Source organism: Macaca fascicularis, chromosome 14 (genome assembly GCF_037993035.2).
Source record: "Macaca fascicularis isolate 582-1 chromosome 14, T2T-MFA8v1.1".
Classification (NCBI taxonomy): Eukaryota; Metazoa; Chordata; class Mammalia; order Primates; family Cercopithecidae; genus Macaca; species Macaca fascicularis.
Window position 1 is genome coordinate 13,952,995 of NC_088388.1, and position 17,471 is coordinate 13,970,465.

At 39.9% G+C, this 17,471-nt stretch overlaps 2 protein-coding genes across 3 annotated transcripts in view; one reads left to right on the forward strand and one right to left on the reverse strand.

The window, feature by feature from the left end:
• The window catches only part of LOC102122322 (membrane-spanning 4-domains subfamily A member 4A), a 124,984-nt gene that overhangs the window by 53,449 nt on the left and 54,064 nt on the right, over window positions 1–17,471 (reverse strand). The window lies entirely within an intron of this gene.
• The window catches only part of LOC102125256 (membrane-spanning 4-domains subfamily A member 4A-like), a 36,814-nt gene continuing 22,662 nt past the window's right edge, over window positions 3,320–17,471 (forward strand). The window contains exons 1-2 of one of the 2 annotated variants that reach the window (XM_065528136.2): window positions 3,320–3,476; window positions 13,427–13,547. The gene's annotated coding sequence lies outside the window, so the exon portion shown is untranslated. The remainder of the gene's footprint in view (window positions 3,477–13,426; window positions 13,548–17,471) is intronic. The other variant, XM_045371924.3, reaches the window with a different exon arrangement.

Genomic DNA, 17,471 nt, shown 5'->3' on the forward strand with positions numbered 1-17,471 from the left:
TGAGATCACTTGAACACAGGAAGGGGAACATCACACACCGGGTCCTATTGTGGGGGGAGGGGGGAAGGGATAGCATTAGGAGGAATACCTAATGTAAATGACAAGTTAATGGGTGCAGCACACCAACATGGCACATGTATACATATGTAACAAACCTGCACATTGTGCACATGTACCCTAGAACTTGAAGTACAATTTAAAAAAAAAAGACTTTATAACTACTAAAATTAATTGGAGAGAGAAATAATGCAATAAAGGGGTATATAGAACCTTCAATCAAAAAAATAGAAATCATTTTTTGTTCATTTGTTTGTTGTATTTGGTTTCTCTATTTTACAGTATTGGTTTTCTTAAATATTCAGTGTTCATTTACACTTTCGTTTGGCAATTTCTCTTATCATGCCAGGGAATGTAGGTCCTGCTTACCACAGCCTACGTCTGGTGACTGCGAGAGAAGAGGGGGCATAAAGACAGGTTATACATATAGATTGGTTGTGACATAGTTGAGAGAAAGCTCCAGACTAAGGTGACCTGTGTGTCTTCATCATCAGAATCCCAGCTCTAAAGTATGAGCTCAAGACTTTCATTAGGGAATCAATTCCATAAGGTTCTCTGCTTTTTTCTTTTCTTTTATACCCTGTGAATGGAAGCTTAGACCTTAATTCTCATCTCTTTCCTGTTTTTTACTCAGAGCTGGCACTCACATTCTATATACTTGTGTAGACCAGAACCATGAAACAGTTTTTTTTGTTTGGTTTTTGCTCATAAAACAGTTCTCATGTTTTGCTTTGGGGATAAACTACCTTGTTATGTGATGCCTGTGTGAGGGAAAGCAGATCAACTGACCCAGCTTTTCCAATATAATTTTAAAAATTAATTAACAACTGCTCTGGGCTCTGACCTACTTCTCTGCTGCTTATAGTTTTGACACTGAACTTGAGCTCTTTTTTATTTGCTTTTATTTGTATAGTAGTTAGTTTTGTCTTATGCTTATTTAGAGGTAGGGTGATTCTATTTCTGTTTCTCTGTCAAATTTCATTTTTATTGTTCTATTTTTTTGTTTGTTTGTTTCTGAGACGGAGTCTCGCTGTGTTGCCGGGGCTGGAGTGCAGTGGCATGATCTCAGCTCACTGCAAGCTCCGCCTTGAGGGTTCACGCCATTCTCCTGCCTCAGCCTCCCGAGTAGCTGGGACTACAGGCACCCGCCACCACACCCGGCTAATTTTTTTGTATTTTTAGTAGAGATAGTGTTTCACGGTGTTAGCCAGGATGATCTCGATCTCCTGACCTCGTGATCCACCTGCCTCAGCCTTCCAAAGTGCTGGGATTACAGGTGTGAGCCACCGCGCCCAGCCTATTGTTCTTTATATCACCATAAGTCCTCAAATCACTTGTCTGCTAATGATAACACTAATAAGATCTCACTTCACACCATATGGAAGAGGAGGAAAGATTGACATCTGTTCTTAGTCTAGAATTTCAACCTCTCTTATAAAGTCATGAAACTCTGTACCTTTGTCTTCCATAGTGCCACATTTTCCTAGTTTGCCTGTTATCTTCTTTAATCTCTTTTTTGTCATCCTCTGGGAACTCTTATTTCTGATAATACTGTTCTATACTCTGGCAAAAAGGGTTTGATCTTTTCTGCCTCCGCCCACAAGCCTGGGTGAGCTCATTCCTCTGGGTGAAGAGCTATTGGCTTTACCTCTACAACCATGTTCTCATTCCCCAGCTCCTGCGAGTTATCCAACTTTCGTCAACCTCATTTGAAGGACCCACACAATTCAAATTAAATATGCTCAAAGTCTTATTCTTTGTTCCTCCAGTTCTGTCGTTGTCCATGTCTATTGCCTTAGTGAATGGCTCCATCACTCATTCAGTTTCCTAACCCAGAATCTCAGTGTCATCCTTTCCTGTTTTTTTCTCCTGATTTACATATCCATTATATCAACAAGTACTGCCATTTCTCACTCCTAAACATCTTTCAAATCCATTCATTCTCTCCAACTTCACTAGCATCACAGGTAGTTCAGGTAACCATCATCCCTTCCCTAGAGAACTGCTTCTTTCTTGACCCTAATTCCCTGATTTCAGTATTATGTATTCCTATTGTTGCTTTACATGAAAACCAGGACACTATTTCTGAAATATAACCCATTTTAATTCTGAGAATTAAAATAATTTCAGATTATAGACAACAAAGTTTTTGGGATTAGGCAAAACTGGATGTCAGTCTCATCTATACCAGCTATAGGAATATCTCTGAGTTTCAGTTCCATCTTCGGGAAAATGGGAATAACAACATTATCTAGCTCCGTCCTTCTTCCATTTGTGTGTCTTTTGCTTATTCATCAGGTCTCCAATTAGATGTCTCCTTATCTAGGAAGTCTCCTCTGCCTACCCAACGTTGAGTTCTTTGATCCTCCTATGAGCTCTCTTAGGATACCCTATTTTACCTTGCAGATCACTGATTATAATCGGTTGTAATGATTTATTTACTCATTAGCATTGCCACTTTACCTTGCAGGTAACTGATTGTAATGGGTGACTTATTTACTTGTCTGTATTGTCAAGTAGTCTACAAAATCCTTGAGCGAAGATGATTTTTCACCATTTTATCTGAAGCACATGGCTTATGGTAGCTTTTCTCTAAGAAAATGCTGAATCAATGAAAACTGCATGCCACTTTGTTTTCCTCCTCCATGTAAAGTAGGCATTATTTTATTTTACAAATGAATCAGGTTCAGGGGATTAACAAGGTCATGCAATAAATGATTGCCATTGGGTTTGTCTTAGTCAAAGACCGGCTTGTTCTATGATACCAGCGGCTTCTTTAACTTAGAAAGATGTTGTATTAATTATTGCTGTACAACAAACTTGTTCCCATTTTATGGCTATTCATGTTGGACCTCCAAAGGTGAAATATCATGAAAATAAGATATTTAAGTTGTGTATATTGAGGCACAATTACTTTTTCACCAACCTAATACAATAGTAATAGTAGTTCTCTGGGAAGACAAGAATACTATGGAAATGTGTGAAATTGTGAAAGGGGGCATTTATAAATTACCATTTACTTAGCTTGTGTATATGACAATCTTTGAGCAGAGTCTGGCACATAGAAAATCCTCCACCACTGATACCCACAGTAATTAGCACTATTACTTTCATAGGAAAGACTGTATCAGGCAGCCACTGCTTTTTCAACACATTTCAAAATAGACTTCCACACCCATATTGGGAACACAAAATCAGTTAATGCTTCCGATACAAAACAGGAACTAGTTGTGGATCTCAGAAATTCTCAACACATCCTTTCAGGTTCCAAACATCTACTAGAAGAGGAATGCAGATTTAAACTGAGTGAGGTGTGGAGTGGGGGAAGCTGACTGGGTCTGGACCAAAGAACTTCGAGGAACTTGCCCAGAGCCCTGCACGCATCAGACCTACCGCAGACACTGCAGGCCCGAAGAAAGGTAGGCCCAGGGACTTGCCTTCCTAGGTTTCGGGCTGATGGTTTGGTTCACTTCCCGGGTTTAGGATTTCTGGGAGTGGAATGAGAAAAAAAATGAGGCCACTTCCCATGACACAAGCTGGTAGTCAGGGTTGGGGTGGGTTGCGTGCACCTTTAAATGTGCATTTGGTGAGGGGATGAGGAACAGTCTTTGCTACAGTTGATGGGAGTTAGAAAAGCCTCCTCAAGGCTGACACTGGAGCTGGATGAGATTTTTTTAAGTTACTTTTGTCCCTTAAGTTCTCAGGATTCCAAAACACTGTAAGCAATATCTTAAACTTTTGATTGATTGCCTCATCTGCTGTTAATGTCCTTCTTCCATGGTCTTTATGCTTTGTCCCTGACTGGTTATTTTTATAATTCGAGATTTAAGAAAAGATCTACCATGTGCAGAATTTGGCGTACATGGAGTAGGGCACAGGCAGGGTCTTGCATATTTAGATGGGCTGTGGCCTGCCCTCGTTCTCCAGTGGTCTTTGGCACTATTCTTGGGCACCCAGGCAGTAAACGGAAGCTGCTCATGATAAAATCTAATGAAAAATGCTTTGTAGACTTTTAGCATTCTTAGGATAAGAAAGAAGCTTGTAAGAGTCGTGGTCATTGTAATCCTTCCCCAGATGAAGTAAATGAAACTCAGAAAAGGGGAATAATGTACCCAGAATCACACAAGTTAATAAAAGGGCTGAGAGCAAAAAACCCAGAATTCTTGGTTCCTAGTCCAGGCCTTTCCACTTCCCATGCCACCACTTCTGCATCCCCATCATCCTCCTAAAAACTATCCAGATTCAGGCCTCATTTTGGGTTTCTAGTCTATTTGATAACTTTGCCAAGAAAAAGGGGGTGACCATGTGTACCACTCTCCTCATGCTCTCTCCTTGTGATTGTGGCAGGGGGTGGGGTGGGGCGGGGGGGATGGTGACATAAAAATGAGGAAACAAGAGACTGGTGGTGCTGCTGATCCACAAAGAGACTGGGGCCTATCAAAGAGGGAAAGGTGGTCTAGGTTCCCTCCCCTCTTTATGGGCGGGGGGCGGGGTGTGGGGAAGACATTGTAGTTGTCAAGAGCCTGATGCATATAGGTGATGTGACAAAACCAAGGTTTAGATTCTTCTCCAACCCAAAAGAAATGTCCCTCCCTCATATGCATCCAATATTCTCTGCAGTTAAAAAAATATATATTTTGATTGTAGAGAAGTGGAGCCTTGTAAATACGTGTTTCTTTCCTTGGGAACCTTATCTACCCTAGATAATTAACACATGGATTTCTGTGGTGTAAAGATAGGAGGCAGTTATATAAATTTATGTCAAGAATGTCTTACAAAGACAGAGCACCAGCCTTGAATGACCAGAACCTGACCTATGTTACCAAAGAATTATGGAAAAGCATAAGAGTCAGTTATAAGCCTTAATGTGATATAATGACTCGGCCCTCGGGAAGCTTACAGTCTTAACAGAGAGGCACTAAACACAGAGAGAGAACCACCAGGTGTGTTTGATAAGACAGACCCAACATGTCCTAAATTCTCAGTCTGAAGGTGTGCCTGAGATACTGAGGCAGAGTTTCCCTTACATTAAAGAAGAAGAGGCTGGGCGCGGTGGCTCACACCTGTAATCTCAGCGCTTTGGGAGGTTGAGGTGGGTGGATCACTAGGTCAGAAGATCAAGACCATCCTGAATACAGTGAAACCCCATCTCTACTAAAAATGCAAAAAAAAAAAAAAAATTAGCTGGGCATGGTGGCAGGTGCCTGTAGTCCCAGCTACTTGGGAGGCTGAGGCAGGAGAATGGTGTGAACCCAGGAGGTGGAGCTTTCAGTGAGCCGAGATCATGCCATTGAGCTCCAGCCTGGGCAATAGAGCGAGACTGTCTCAAAAAGAAGAAGAAGGAGAAGGAGAAGAAGAAGAAGGTGGTACACATTTAGATGGACTAAGAAGAATTATCTTTAATTTCTTTCAAAATAACTTTGGTTTATGTGGTGTAAAAGGAAAGTAACAAATTTCTTAAACCCTTAGCTACCACCAGAGGTTGAGTAATACACATGCAGGAAATGGGCAATGTGGGGAAATGGTGTCTGAAAGAAGACAAGAGCTACGCAAAACTGTTAGTGTGTGAGCGGATTAGATGCTGTAGTGGGTTTGTTGCTGTTCTTGTAAGGTGGTCATAGCAGGGGGGGTGGAATATTCCTGCAAATGGGCTCAATATATGCAAATGTCTCAATATATGAGTGAAATTTCCTTAGAACAACTTAAATAAGTAAAATATACTTGGGGCTTTAAAAAATAAAAAGGATAAATTCAAGATAAGGCTATGATAATAGATATGGGTTGAAGTAGCAGAGTTTTTGTTATCAATAACATTAAATTTTTATCTTTATACTAAAGGTGGTGAAATGCAAAGAAAGGACTTTAAAGGGGAGGGTGACACAGTTGTTTTTGCATTTGATCATTTGGCTACAAAGGCAGGGGTGGGTTTAACATCCAAGGTCACAAATGCACACTGGGGAACATTCAGAGGCTGTAAGTCCTGATAAAAATAGGATGATGGCTTGGCTTGAGGAGATGGGAGAAATACAGAGTTAAAAAATGGTTGTGTAGGATTAGAATATGATTGATGAAGCATAGAGGGTATGTAACAGAAGGTATCAATGACAAACTACCAGACATTTAACACAGACAACTGAGCTAATTGTTGGGCTTTCTATCAAGAAAGGACATTTGCAGTCCCATAGACCTCTTAGGGTTCCTGTTACCTTTAGCTCTTACCTCTCTTGATTAGGGACTGCTTGTAGTGTTCTGAAGTAATCTCCACATAATATTCCTTGTGCCACCTTCCTTTATCTGAAAGATAAATTTTGAGGAAGACTTAATATCTTCTACTTTGGTCTTCTAATGTTTGAAATAAAAATTACCTCTTCTTTTTGCTGGAACAATTTGCTGGATGATCATATTATGGACTTTATTATAATGACTTTAAAATTAACCCCAGAGGGGGACAATTCTCTCAAGTTCAGCAAAATTTGAGGGTATGGATTCAGTTTAAGACCAAAAATAAGGCTTGCTATTTTATGTTATTCCTTTGTTCCAAATCTAAATTTTGTATTCTGTTCAGGGGATGCTAAAGTCTACATATAGGTTTGATTATACCTACTCAATAAAATGTAAACATAACCCACCTCACAAACTCCATTATGATTAGAACAGAGATTACAAGAGGAAGAGGAGGGCCTCCTGGCCTGCCTCTACATAGTCTTATATCTAAATTAGTCCATGAGAGCAAAAACAAGCACAACCCTGACTCTTCTGACCAATCTTTGAGACAAACTGCAAAAGAGAGGAAGAGTCAACCTCAGACAACACGGTACCATGAATAACATGCTCTCTCCAATTATATAGACCCCTCCTCTCTGCTTTTCACTTCCCTAAGATAGGACCAGTTGAAGCAGGGTCATGCCAGGAATAAAGCCCCTCTTTAGCATGTCCTTGAATGGCAGAAAGTGTTAGAGGAAATTTATGTTTTATACTTCGAGCCAGAAATGAGTAAGTGAGAGTAGGAAGACCAATAATAATAGCCAATATGTAGTTAGTATTTATTAAGTGACATGCACTGGTTTAAATGTTTATATGTGCTATTTCATCATTAAATTTCTCTATGAGATATGCTCTATTATTCACAGGATAGAGTTACAGAAACACAAGATTAATTAACTTGAGTAAAGAGTGGCAGGGCCAAAATTTAAAACCAGGTAATTTAATTCCAGAACTCCTTTGCTTAAGAGGATCCACTATACTAGTCTGGTGAATAGAACTCTTTATTTGCACATTTATTCATTCCTCAGTTGTTGGACATTTGGGTTGTTTGTACCTTTTGACTATTATAGGTAACACTGCTAGGAAAATTCATTTTACAAATTTTTGTGTGGACAGATGTTTTTATTTCTCTTTGTATGTATGGAAGGGATGGGAATGGAATGGAAGGGATAGGTCATAAGGCAGGTTCGTGGTTGACATTTTGCAAAGAATCAGTTAGGGAGGAATCCTCCTTATGTTTTAGGAATAGTTTCAGTAGGATTAGCTCTTTGATATTTATTAGCTCTTCAGTGACATAAACACTTCTTTGTACATCTGTTAGAATTTGATTGTGACTCTATAGGGCTCAATAATCCAATCTTCCACCATAATAAACTGGAAAAAGAAGAGCAAACTAACTGGAAACAACTTGTAGAAAGGAAATAATAAAGACTAGAGCGAAAATAATAGAGAGTAGAAACACATTACAGTAAATCAACAAAACCCAAAGTTCATTCTTGCAAAGATCAACAAATTTGAAAAACCTTTAGCTATATTGAATGACAAAAATTACAAGAAGAAATCACTAAAATCAGGAATGAAAGAGGCAGCATAATTACCAAATTTACAGAATTAAAGAAATTATAAGGGACACTATAAAATTATATCCAAATAAATTAGATAACATATGAAATGGTCAAATTTTTATGAAAATACTACTAAAACTGACTGAAGAAGAAATACAAAAACAAAAAGAAATACAAAATCTGAATAGATCTATAATAAGAGATTAAATGAGGAATTTTAAAAACTTTTATAAAGGAAAGCCCAGGATCCTGTGATTTCACTGGTAAATTTTACTAAACATTTTAAAAAGAATTAATACCCTTCCATCAAAAACTACAAGAGAAGTGAACAATTCCAAATTTATTACATAAGCTAGTATTATTTTGACACCAAAATCAAGAAAAGACAACATAAGCAAACAAAACTACCTATGAATGTCTCTTATGAATATAGACACAAATACTCAAATAAATATTAGCAAGTTGTTGTGGGAAGTCTGGGACCCCGAACAGAGGGACCGGCTGAAGTCATGGCGGAAGAACATAAATCGTGAAGATTTCATGGACATGTATTAGTTCCCCAAATTAATACTTTTGTAATTTCTTATGCCCATCTTTACTGCAATCTCCGAACATAAATTGTGAAGATTTCATGGACACTTATCACTTCCCCAATCAATACTCTTGTGATTTCCTATGCCTGTCTTTAATCTCTTAATCCTGTCATCTTCGTAAGCTGAGGATGAATGTCACCTCAGGACCCTGTGATGATTGTGTTAACTGCACAAATTGTTTAAACAATATGAAATGTAGGCACCTTGAAAAAAGAACAGGATAACAGCCATGTTCAGGGAACAAGCGAGATAACCATTAGGTCTGGCTGCCTGAGAGCCAGGCAGAACAGAGCCATATTTCTCTTCTTTCAAAAGCAAATAGGAGAAATATCACTGAATTATTTTGCTCAGCAAGGAACATCCCTGAGAAAGAGAATGCATTCCCAAGGGGAGGTCTCTAAAATGGCCACTTTGGGGATGTCTGTCTTTTACGGTTGTAGATAAGGGATGAAATAAACCCCGGTCTCCCGTAGTGCTCCCAGGCTTATTAGGATGAAGAAATTCCCACCTAATAAATTTTGGTCAGACCAGTTGTCTGCTCGCAAACGCTGTCTCCCGATAAGATGTTATCAATGACAATGCATGCCCGAAACTTCATTAGCAATTTTAATTTCACCCTGGTCCTGTGATCTCGCCCTGCCTCCACATGCCTTGTGATATTTTATTACCTTGTGAAAGATGTGATCTCTGTGACCCACACCCTATTCGTATACTCCATCCACTTTTGAAAATCACTAATAAAAACTTGCTGGTTTTGTGGCTTGGGGGACATCACAGAACCTCCTGACATGTGATGTCTCCCCTGGACACCCAGCTTTAAAATTTCTCTCTTTTTTATTCTTTCCCTTTATTTCTCAGACTGGCTGACACTGAGGGAAATAGATAAGAACCTACATGAAATAACGTGAATTATCAGGGGCGGGTTCCCCAGATAGCAAGTAGAATTCAGCAATATATAAAAAAGATTATATATGAGGACAAAGTCAGATTAATCTTAAGAATATAAAACTTAGCATTCAAAAAAATCAGTGTTATATAATGCATTAATTGAATAAAAGACAAAAACCACAAAAAGGCACATGAATGCCTCAATAGATTAAAAAAATTAAGAAAATCTAATACTTTGTATGATAAAAATACTCATCCAATGAGGAATAGAAGGGAATCACTCCCCCACCAAATAAAAAGCTATTAGAATTAATGAATAAGTTAAGCAAGCTTGAAGGATACAAATAATATATGCAAATGAACAGATACTTCAAAAGAAGGTGTACATGCAGCCAACAATCATAAGAAAAAAAGCTCAACATCACTGGTCATTAAAGAAATGCAAGTGAAAACCATAATGAGATAACTCCCTTACATCAATCAGAATGACTATTATCAAAAAGTCAAAAAAATAACAGATGCTAACGAGGTTGTGGAGAAGAAGGAATGTTAATACACTGTTGGTGTGAGTGTAAATTAGTTCAACCACTGTGGAACACTGTGGTGATTCCTCAAAAACCTAAAACCGGAAATACCATTCAACCCAGTAATCCTGTTCTGGGTATATACGCAAAGGAATAGAAATCATTCTGTTTTAAAGACACATGCACACATTATGTTCATTGCAGCACTATTCACAATAGCAAAGACATGGAATCAACTTAAAACCTCATCAATAGTAGGCTCAATAAAGAAAATAATGTGGTATATATACACCATGAAATGCTACGCAGCCATAAAAAAAAAAAGAACAAGATCATGTCCATTGCAGGAACATGGATAGAGCTGGAGGCCATTATCCTTAGTAAACTAACATAGGAACAGAAAACCAAATACTGCATGTTCTCACTTATAAGTGGAGCTAGATGATGAGAACACATGAGCACATCAAGGGGAACAACACACACTGGGGCTTCTTAGAGGGTGGAGGCTGAGAAAAGGGAGAAGAGCAGAAAAAATAAATTATAGGTGCTAGTCTTAAAACATGGGTGATATGGTTGGGCGCAGTGGCTCATGCATGTAATCCCAGAACTTTGGAAGTCTGAGGTGGATGGATCATCTGAGGTCAGGAGTTCAAGACCAGACTGGACAACATGGTGAAACCCCATCTCTACTAAAAATACAAAAATTAGCCAGGTATGGTTGTGCACGCCTGTAGTCCCAGGTGCTCTGGAGGCTGAGGCAGGAGAATTGCTTGAACCCTGGAGGCGGAGGTTGTAGTGAGCTGAGATCACACCACTGCACTCCAGACTGGGTGACAGAGCAAGACTCGGTTTCAAAAAAAAAAAAAAAAAAAACCTGGATGATAAAATAATCTGTAAATCAAATGCTGTGACACAATACCTGTGTAACCAACCTGCACATGTACCCCTGAAGTTAAAATAAAAGTTAAATTAAACATATACACATACAAAAATAAATTGGAGTTCTATATGTTAGCATTGAATAATTTAAAAAATGAAATTAAGACAATCTCATTTATAATAGTTTCAAATAGAACAAAATTCTTGGGAATAAATTTATCAAAATAAGCGCAAGACTTGTACACCAAATACTACAAAATGTTAAAAGAAATTAAAGAAAATTTAAATAAATGAAAAAAACTCATATGCAGGAACTTGAAGGCTTAATATTGTTAAGATGGTAATATTACTCAAATTGAGCTACAGATTCAACACAATCTTTAAAAAAAATCAAGCTACCTTATTTCAGAAATTTACAAGCTAATTCTAAAATCATATGGAAATACAAGGGACTCAGAATAGTTCAAACAATTTTTGAAAAAGAAAAATAGTTTGGTGCACTTACACTTTCCAAATTCAAAACTTACTACAAAGCTATAATTTTAAGACAGTGTGGTATTGGCATGAGGACAGACATATAGAACAATGGAATAGAATTGAATAAAATTGTCTAAAAATAAAAATGGGATGGAATAGAATTGTCTAGAAATAAACTTCTATATTTATGACTAGCTGATTTTTGACAAGGATAACATGACTACTAAGTGAGAAAAGAATAGTCTGTTTAGCAAATCATGGTTGAACAACTTCAGATTCACAAGCAAAAGAATGAAGCTGGACACTTTCTTCCACCAAACAAAACAATTCAAAGTGGAGCAAAAACCGAAATGTAAGACCTAAATGTAAGACCTTTTCGAGGAAAAAATAGCCTTAATGACCTTGGTTTAGTAGTGGCTTCTTAGATATGACAACAAAGCTCAAGCCATAAAAGAAAAGCAGATAAATTAGGTTTTATCATAATGAAAAACCCTGGCTGGGTGCAGTGGCTCACGCCTGTAATCCCAGCACTTTGGGAGGCTGAGGTCAGGGGGATCACCTGAGGTCAGGAGTTCAAGAGCAGCCTGGCCAACATGGTGAAACCCCAAAATCCAAAAATACAAAAATTAGCCCAGCATGATGGCGGGTGCCTATAATCCCAGCTATTGGGAGGCTGAGGCAGGAGAATCCCTTGAACCCAGGAGGTGGATGTTGCAGTGAGCTGAGATCATGACATTGCACTCCAGCCTGAACTACAGAGTGAATCTCCATCTCAAAAAAGGAAAGGAAGGAAGGAAGGAAGGAAGGAAGGAAGGAAGGAAGGAAGGAAGGAAGGAAGGAAGGAAGGAAGGAAGGAAGGAAGGAGAAAAGAAAAGAAGAAAGGAAAAGGAAAAGGAAAAAGAAAGAAAGGAAAGGAAGAGAAAGAAAGAGAAAAAGAAAGAGAGAGGGAGGGAGGGAGGGAGGAAAGAGGGAAGGAAGGAAGGAAGGGAAAAAGAGACAGAGGGAGGGAGGGAAAGAAAGAGAGGGAAAGACTGAAAGAAAGAAAGAAAGGAAGGAAGGAAAGAAAGAAAAAGAAAGGAAGGAAGGAAGAACAGAAAGAAGGAAGAAAGAAAAGAAAGGGAAAGGGAGGAAGGAAGGAAGGAAGGAAGGAAGGAAGGAAGGAAAGGCTCCTATTTCAAAGGACACCATGAAGAAAGTGTAAAGACAACCCATGGGATATGGAAGAAAATATTTGCCAATACTATATCATATAAACCACTTGTATCCAGAACATATAAAGAATTCCTACAATTCAACTATTTAAAAAAACTTAATTTAAAAGTGGGAATATAAGTTGAATAGGCATTTTTCTAAGGAAAACATACAAATAGCACATGAAAAGATGTTCAACATCATTTGTAATTAAAAAATGCAAATCAAAACTACAAAGAGATATTAATTCACACACACTAGGATAGAAAAAACAAAAAAGACGTTAATGAGTGGTGGTGAGCATATGGAGAGATTGGATCTCTCAAATATTGTTATTCAAATTCTAAACCGGTGCAGCCATCTTGGAAATGATTTGGCAGCTTTGCAAAATTTCAACGATTAACCCGTCTTATGATCTAGCTCTTCCACTCCCAAGGAGAAATAAAAACATATATCTACACAAAAACCTGTACGATGGATTTTCTTAGCAGCATTACCGGTAATAGCCAAAAGATGGAAACAACCCAAATGTCCATCAATTGAGGAATGAATAAATATGCAAACAGAGGAGCTCTTCTGTTCACCAGACTAGCGTAGTGGATCCTCTTAAGCAAAGGAGTTCTGAAATTACATCTCCTAGATTTAAATTTTGGTTCTGCCACTGTTTACTAAAGTTACTTAATTTTGTGTTTCTGTAATTCTGTCTTGTAAATAATAGAGCATAACTCTTAGGGGAATTTCATGATGAAATGACAAATAAAACATTTAAAACATTGCATGTCACATAATAAAAAGTAAGTACATATTATTATTATTTTTTTTTAAGACAGAGTCTCGCTCTGTTGCCCAGGCTGGAGTGCAGTGGCATGATCTCGGCTCACTGCAAGCTCCGCCTCCTAGGTTCTTGCCATTCTCCTGCCTCAGCCTCCCGAGTAGCTGGGACTACAGGCGCCTGTCACCGCACTTAGCTAATTTTTTGTATTTTTAGTAGAGACGGGGTTTCACCGTGTTAGCCAGGATGGTCTCTATCTCCTGACCTCATGATCTGCCCACCTCGGCCTCCCAAAGTGCTGGGATTACAGGCATGATCCACCGCGCCTGGCCCATAAGTAAGTACATATTAACTATTTTTATTAGTCTTCCTACTATCACTTACCAATTTTCTGGCCTGAAGTATAAAACATAAACTTCCTCTAACACTTCCTGCCACTCAAGAACATGCTGGAGAGGGGCTTTATTTCTGGCATGACCCTGCTCCAACCTGCTCCTGTCTTGGGGGAAGTGGAAAAGAGGAGAAGAGGGGTCTATATAATTGGAGAGAGCATGTTATTCATGGTACCGTGTTGTCCGAGGTTGACTCTTCCTCTCTTTTGCAGTTTGTCTCAAAGATTGGTCAGAAGAGTCAGGGTTGTGCTTGTTTTTGCTCTCATGGACTAAGTGAGATACAAGACTATGTAGAGGCCGGCCAGGAGGCCCTCCTCTTTCTCTTGCAGTGTCTGTTCTAATGATAATGGAGTTAGTGAAGTGGGTTACATTTACTTGCTATTGAGTAGGTATATTGAGACCTATATGTAGACTTTAACATCCTGTAAGCAGAACACAAAATTCAGATACAGAGCAAAGAGATAAAATAAAACAGCAGGCCTTATTTTTGGTCTTACATTTAATACATACCCTCAAATTTTGTTAAACTTGGGAGAATTGTTCTCCTCTGGGCTTAAAGTCATTATAATAAAGCCCATAGTTTGATCATTTACCAACTTGTCCCAGAAGGGAGACAATTTATTTCAAACATTTGAAGACCTACATCGAAGATATCCAGGCCTCCCCAAAATTTCTCTTTCAAAAAAGTAAGATGGTACAAGGGACAGTGTGTGGAGATTATTTTACAATCCTACAAGTAGTCGCTAATCAAGAGTGGCAAGATCTAAAGGGAACAGGACCCCTAAGAGGGCTATGAACCTGCAAATGTCCTTTCTCGGCTGAAGGTCCAACAATTAATTACTTTGTCCATGTTAAAAATCTGGAGGTTTAAGATCCATCACTGTGGCTCACACCTATAATCCAAGCACTATGGGAGGGAGGCTGAGGTGGGAAGATTGCTTGATGCTGTGAATTTGAGAACAACCTGGGCAACGTGGCAAAACTCCATCTCTACAAAAAGTACAAAAATTAACTGGATGTGCTGGCATGCACCTGTAATCCCAGCTACTTTGGTGGCTGAGGTCGAGGTTGCAGTGAGTCATGATAACAGCACTGCACTCCAGCTTAGGTGACAGAATGAGACCCTGTCAAAAAATTCTGGTAGTTTGTCACTGATGCCTTCTGTTGCCTACACTGTATGCTCAGTAGCTCATTAAATGATGACCTTCTTTGCCTCTTTTGACAGTTTTTGATTTGAAGCTTATTTTATCTAAGTATAGGCAATCCTTCTCCTTTGACTACTATTTGCATGAAGTATTTCATCCCTTCACTTTCAGCCTATGTTTTTTTCTTAAAGCTAAAGTGAGACTCTTATAGCATATAGTTAGATCTTGTTTTTTTTTTTAAATTCAGCCACTCTATGATTGAAGAATTTAATTCCTTTATATTTAAGGTTGTTATTAACAGGTAAGTAGTTAGTAGTGCTATTTTGTTATTTTGGGGGTGGTTGTTTTTGCAGATATTTCTTTATTTCTTCATCTCTTGTATCCTTTTGTGATTTGGTAATTTTATGAAGTACTAAGCGTTTAATTTTTTATCATTCATTTATCTGCTGCAGTTCTTATAATTCTTATAGCTCTGAAGGCTGGGAAGTCTAAGGGCACACATGATGTAAACCTCTGGTGAGGGTGATCCCATGGAGGAAGGTGGAAGTGAGTGCACAAAGCAAAGAGAGAGAGATGGGGCCAAATTTATTCTTTTATCAGGAGTCCACTCCTGCCATAATTAACCCTCTCCCAAGATAATGATATTTATCCATTCATGAGGATGAAGGTCTCTGGATGTAATTATTTCTAGAAGGTCACACCTCTTAAAACTGTTACAATGGCAATTAAGTTTTCACATGAGTTTTAGAGGGAACATTGAAACCATAGCATTTCATTCACAACCCTCTGAAACTCATGTTTTTCTCACATGCAAAATACATTAATTCTGTCTCAATCGCCTCAAAAGTTTTTACCCATTCTAGCATCAACTTTAAAGTTCTAAGTCCAGAGTCGTCAGAAGCAGATATGGATGAGACTCAAGGTATGATTTATCGGGAGGCAAATGTTTCCAGCTGTGAACCTGTGAAATCAAAACTAGTGATTTGTTTCCAAAATATAATGGTGAGACAGGTACAGAATAGACTCTCTCAGTTCAAAAGGGAGAACCAGGCAAGAAAAAGGCATAACTGGTTTCAAGTGAGTCCAAAACCCAACAGAGAAGACAGCATTAAGCTTTAAATCTGGAGAATAATTTCCTTTGACTCCATGTCCTGAATCCTGGGAATGCTGACTGGGGCCCTCAGACATGGCCCCGCTCCCATATCTTTGCTGGGCTCAGTCCGTGCTTCAGGTCTGTTAGGTTGGAGTTGCATGCTAGTGGCCTTATGGTTCTGAGATCTCAAAGGTAGCCCCACTCCCTTGGCTCCACTAGGCATATCCCTAACTGTGACTGTCTGTGTTGGCTCTGACTCCGCATTCCCACTCAGCTTTGCCCTAATAGAGGCTCTTAGAAGTGGCTCCACTCCCGTAGCTATATGTGACATTCTTTGATCCTAGTTGGAGAAAGCCATGCCCCTACAGCTCTTGCAGTCTGTGAGCCTGTACACATGGATTCCACCAAGGTTTACAGCTTGTGCCTTCCAGGCACAGGTATTCCAGGCATAGTGGCAGTGCGAGCTGAGGTCCTAGGCTCAGGGTCTTGCAAAACTACTGTGGCATCTGGCACAGGATCACTCAACCCAGTCGTGGCTGGATGCAGATTACCCACAAACCTGAGGCTATAACTCTAAAGCACACCTCAGTAACTCAAGCCCGCGAAGCAGGGATGGAATTGAGACTGATTCTGGGGTCAGTGCACAACATCAAGGTTCCGGGGAAGGAGGCGTGCTCTGGAGGCTTGAGTTCTGAGGAGCAGGTTACAGTTCAAATTTGGGTTCCAGAGCCAATAGGGTAAAGCAGCAACTCCAACCCTGGGAGATGGAGTGCCACACAGTGGTAACTTTAGACCCTGAGACGGCAGGGCATGGCAATATCCCAGGCTGTGTAAGGCTGGATGTAGCAGCAGCAAGGCCTCGGGAATGGCTAGGCCTGTCTGTAGCTTTTTCCTTGGGTTTCTTGGAGCAGTGTAGAAATGACCCCCTAGGGAGCCAGGGTTTCTCAGAAGCTTAGACTCCAGGGGACTAGTCAGTTCCAGGGAGGTGGGGCACTGCACTATTTTGCCTGGATGGTGGGGTGACATATTTCAATCAAAGCTATGGGTGCCCAGACAGAGGAGCACAGTTTCAACTTGAGTTTGGAGGGGCAGGGTGCACCAGCGACTAAGATGGGGGCATGGAGCAGTTCCATGGCAGCCTGGCCTCGGCAGGTAGAGAGTAGATAGCAGCCGTTTGGCTCAGGTATGGCTCAGGTATGGCTCGCAGGTGTGCATAGTGTAGTGGGGGTTAAGCCTCAGAGATGGAGGGGTACAATGGCTACTCTGAAGCAGAATGCACTCTAGCAGTGATTCAGTTCCAACAAGGGGAAGCACAGTAGCAGCTCGGGCCATGGGGGCCAGGGCACAGTGTCAGCTCCTCCTCTGAGATAGAACAGACATGTGGACTTCAGGTAGCTCCGTCAGCTGAGCTCAGGGTCTGTGAAGATGCTAAGTGTCTCCAGTAGGATTGCAGGTGTCTATGGTGGTGTTGGGAGCTGCTGGGGTCCTGTCACTTACCTTTTCCCTGCAGGAAGAAGGCCCTCCTGACTCAGAGCTGGTCTAACTGGGGGAAGGGTGGTGGAGGAAAGGTATTTTCTCTCCTTCTTCATGCAGCCATCCTGGGTTTCTGTGCTTTACAAGGTTTCTGCTAC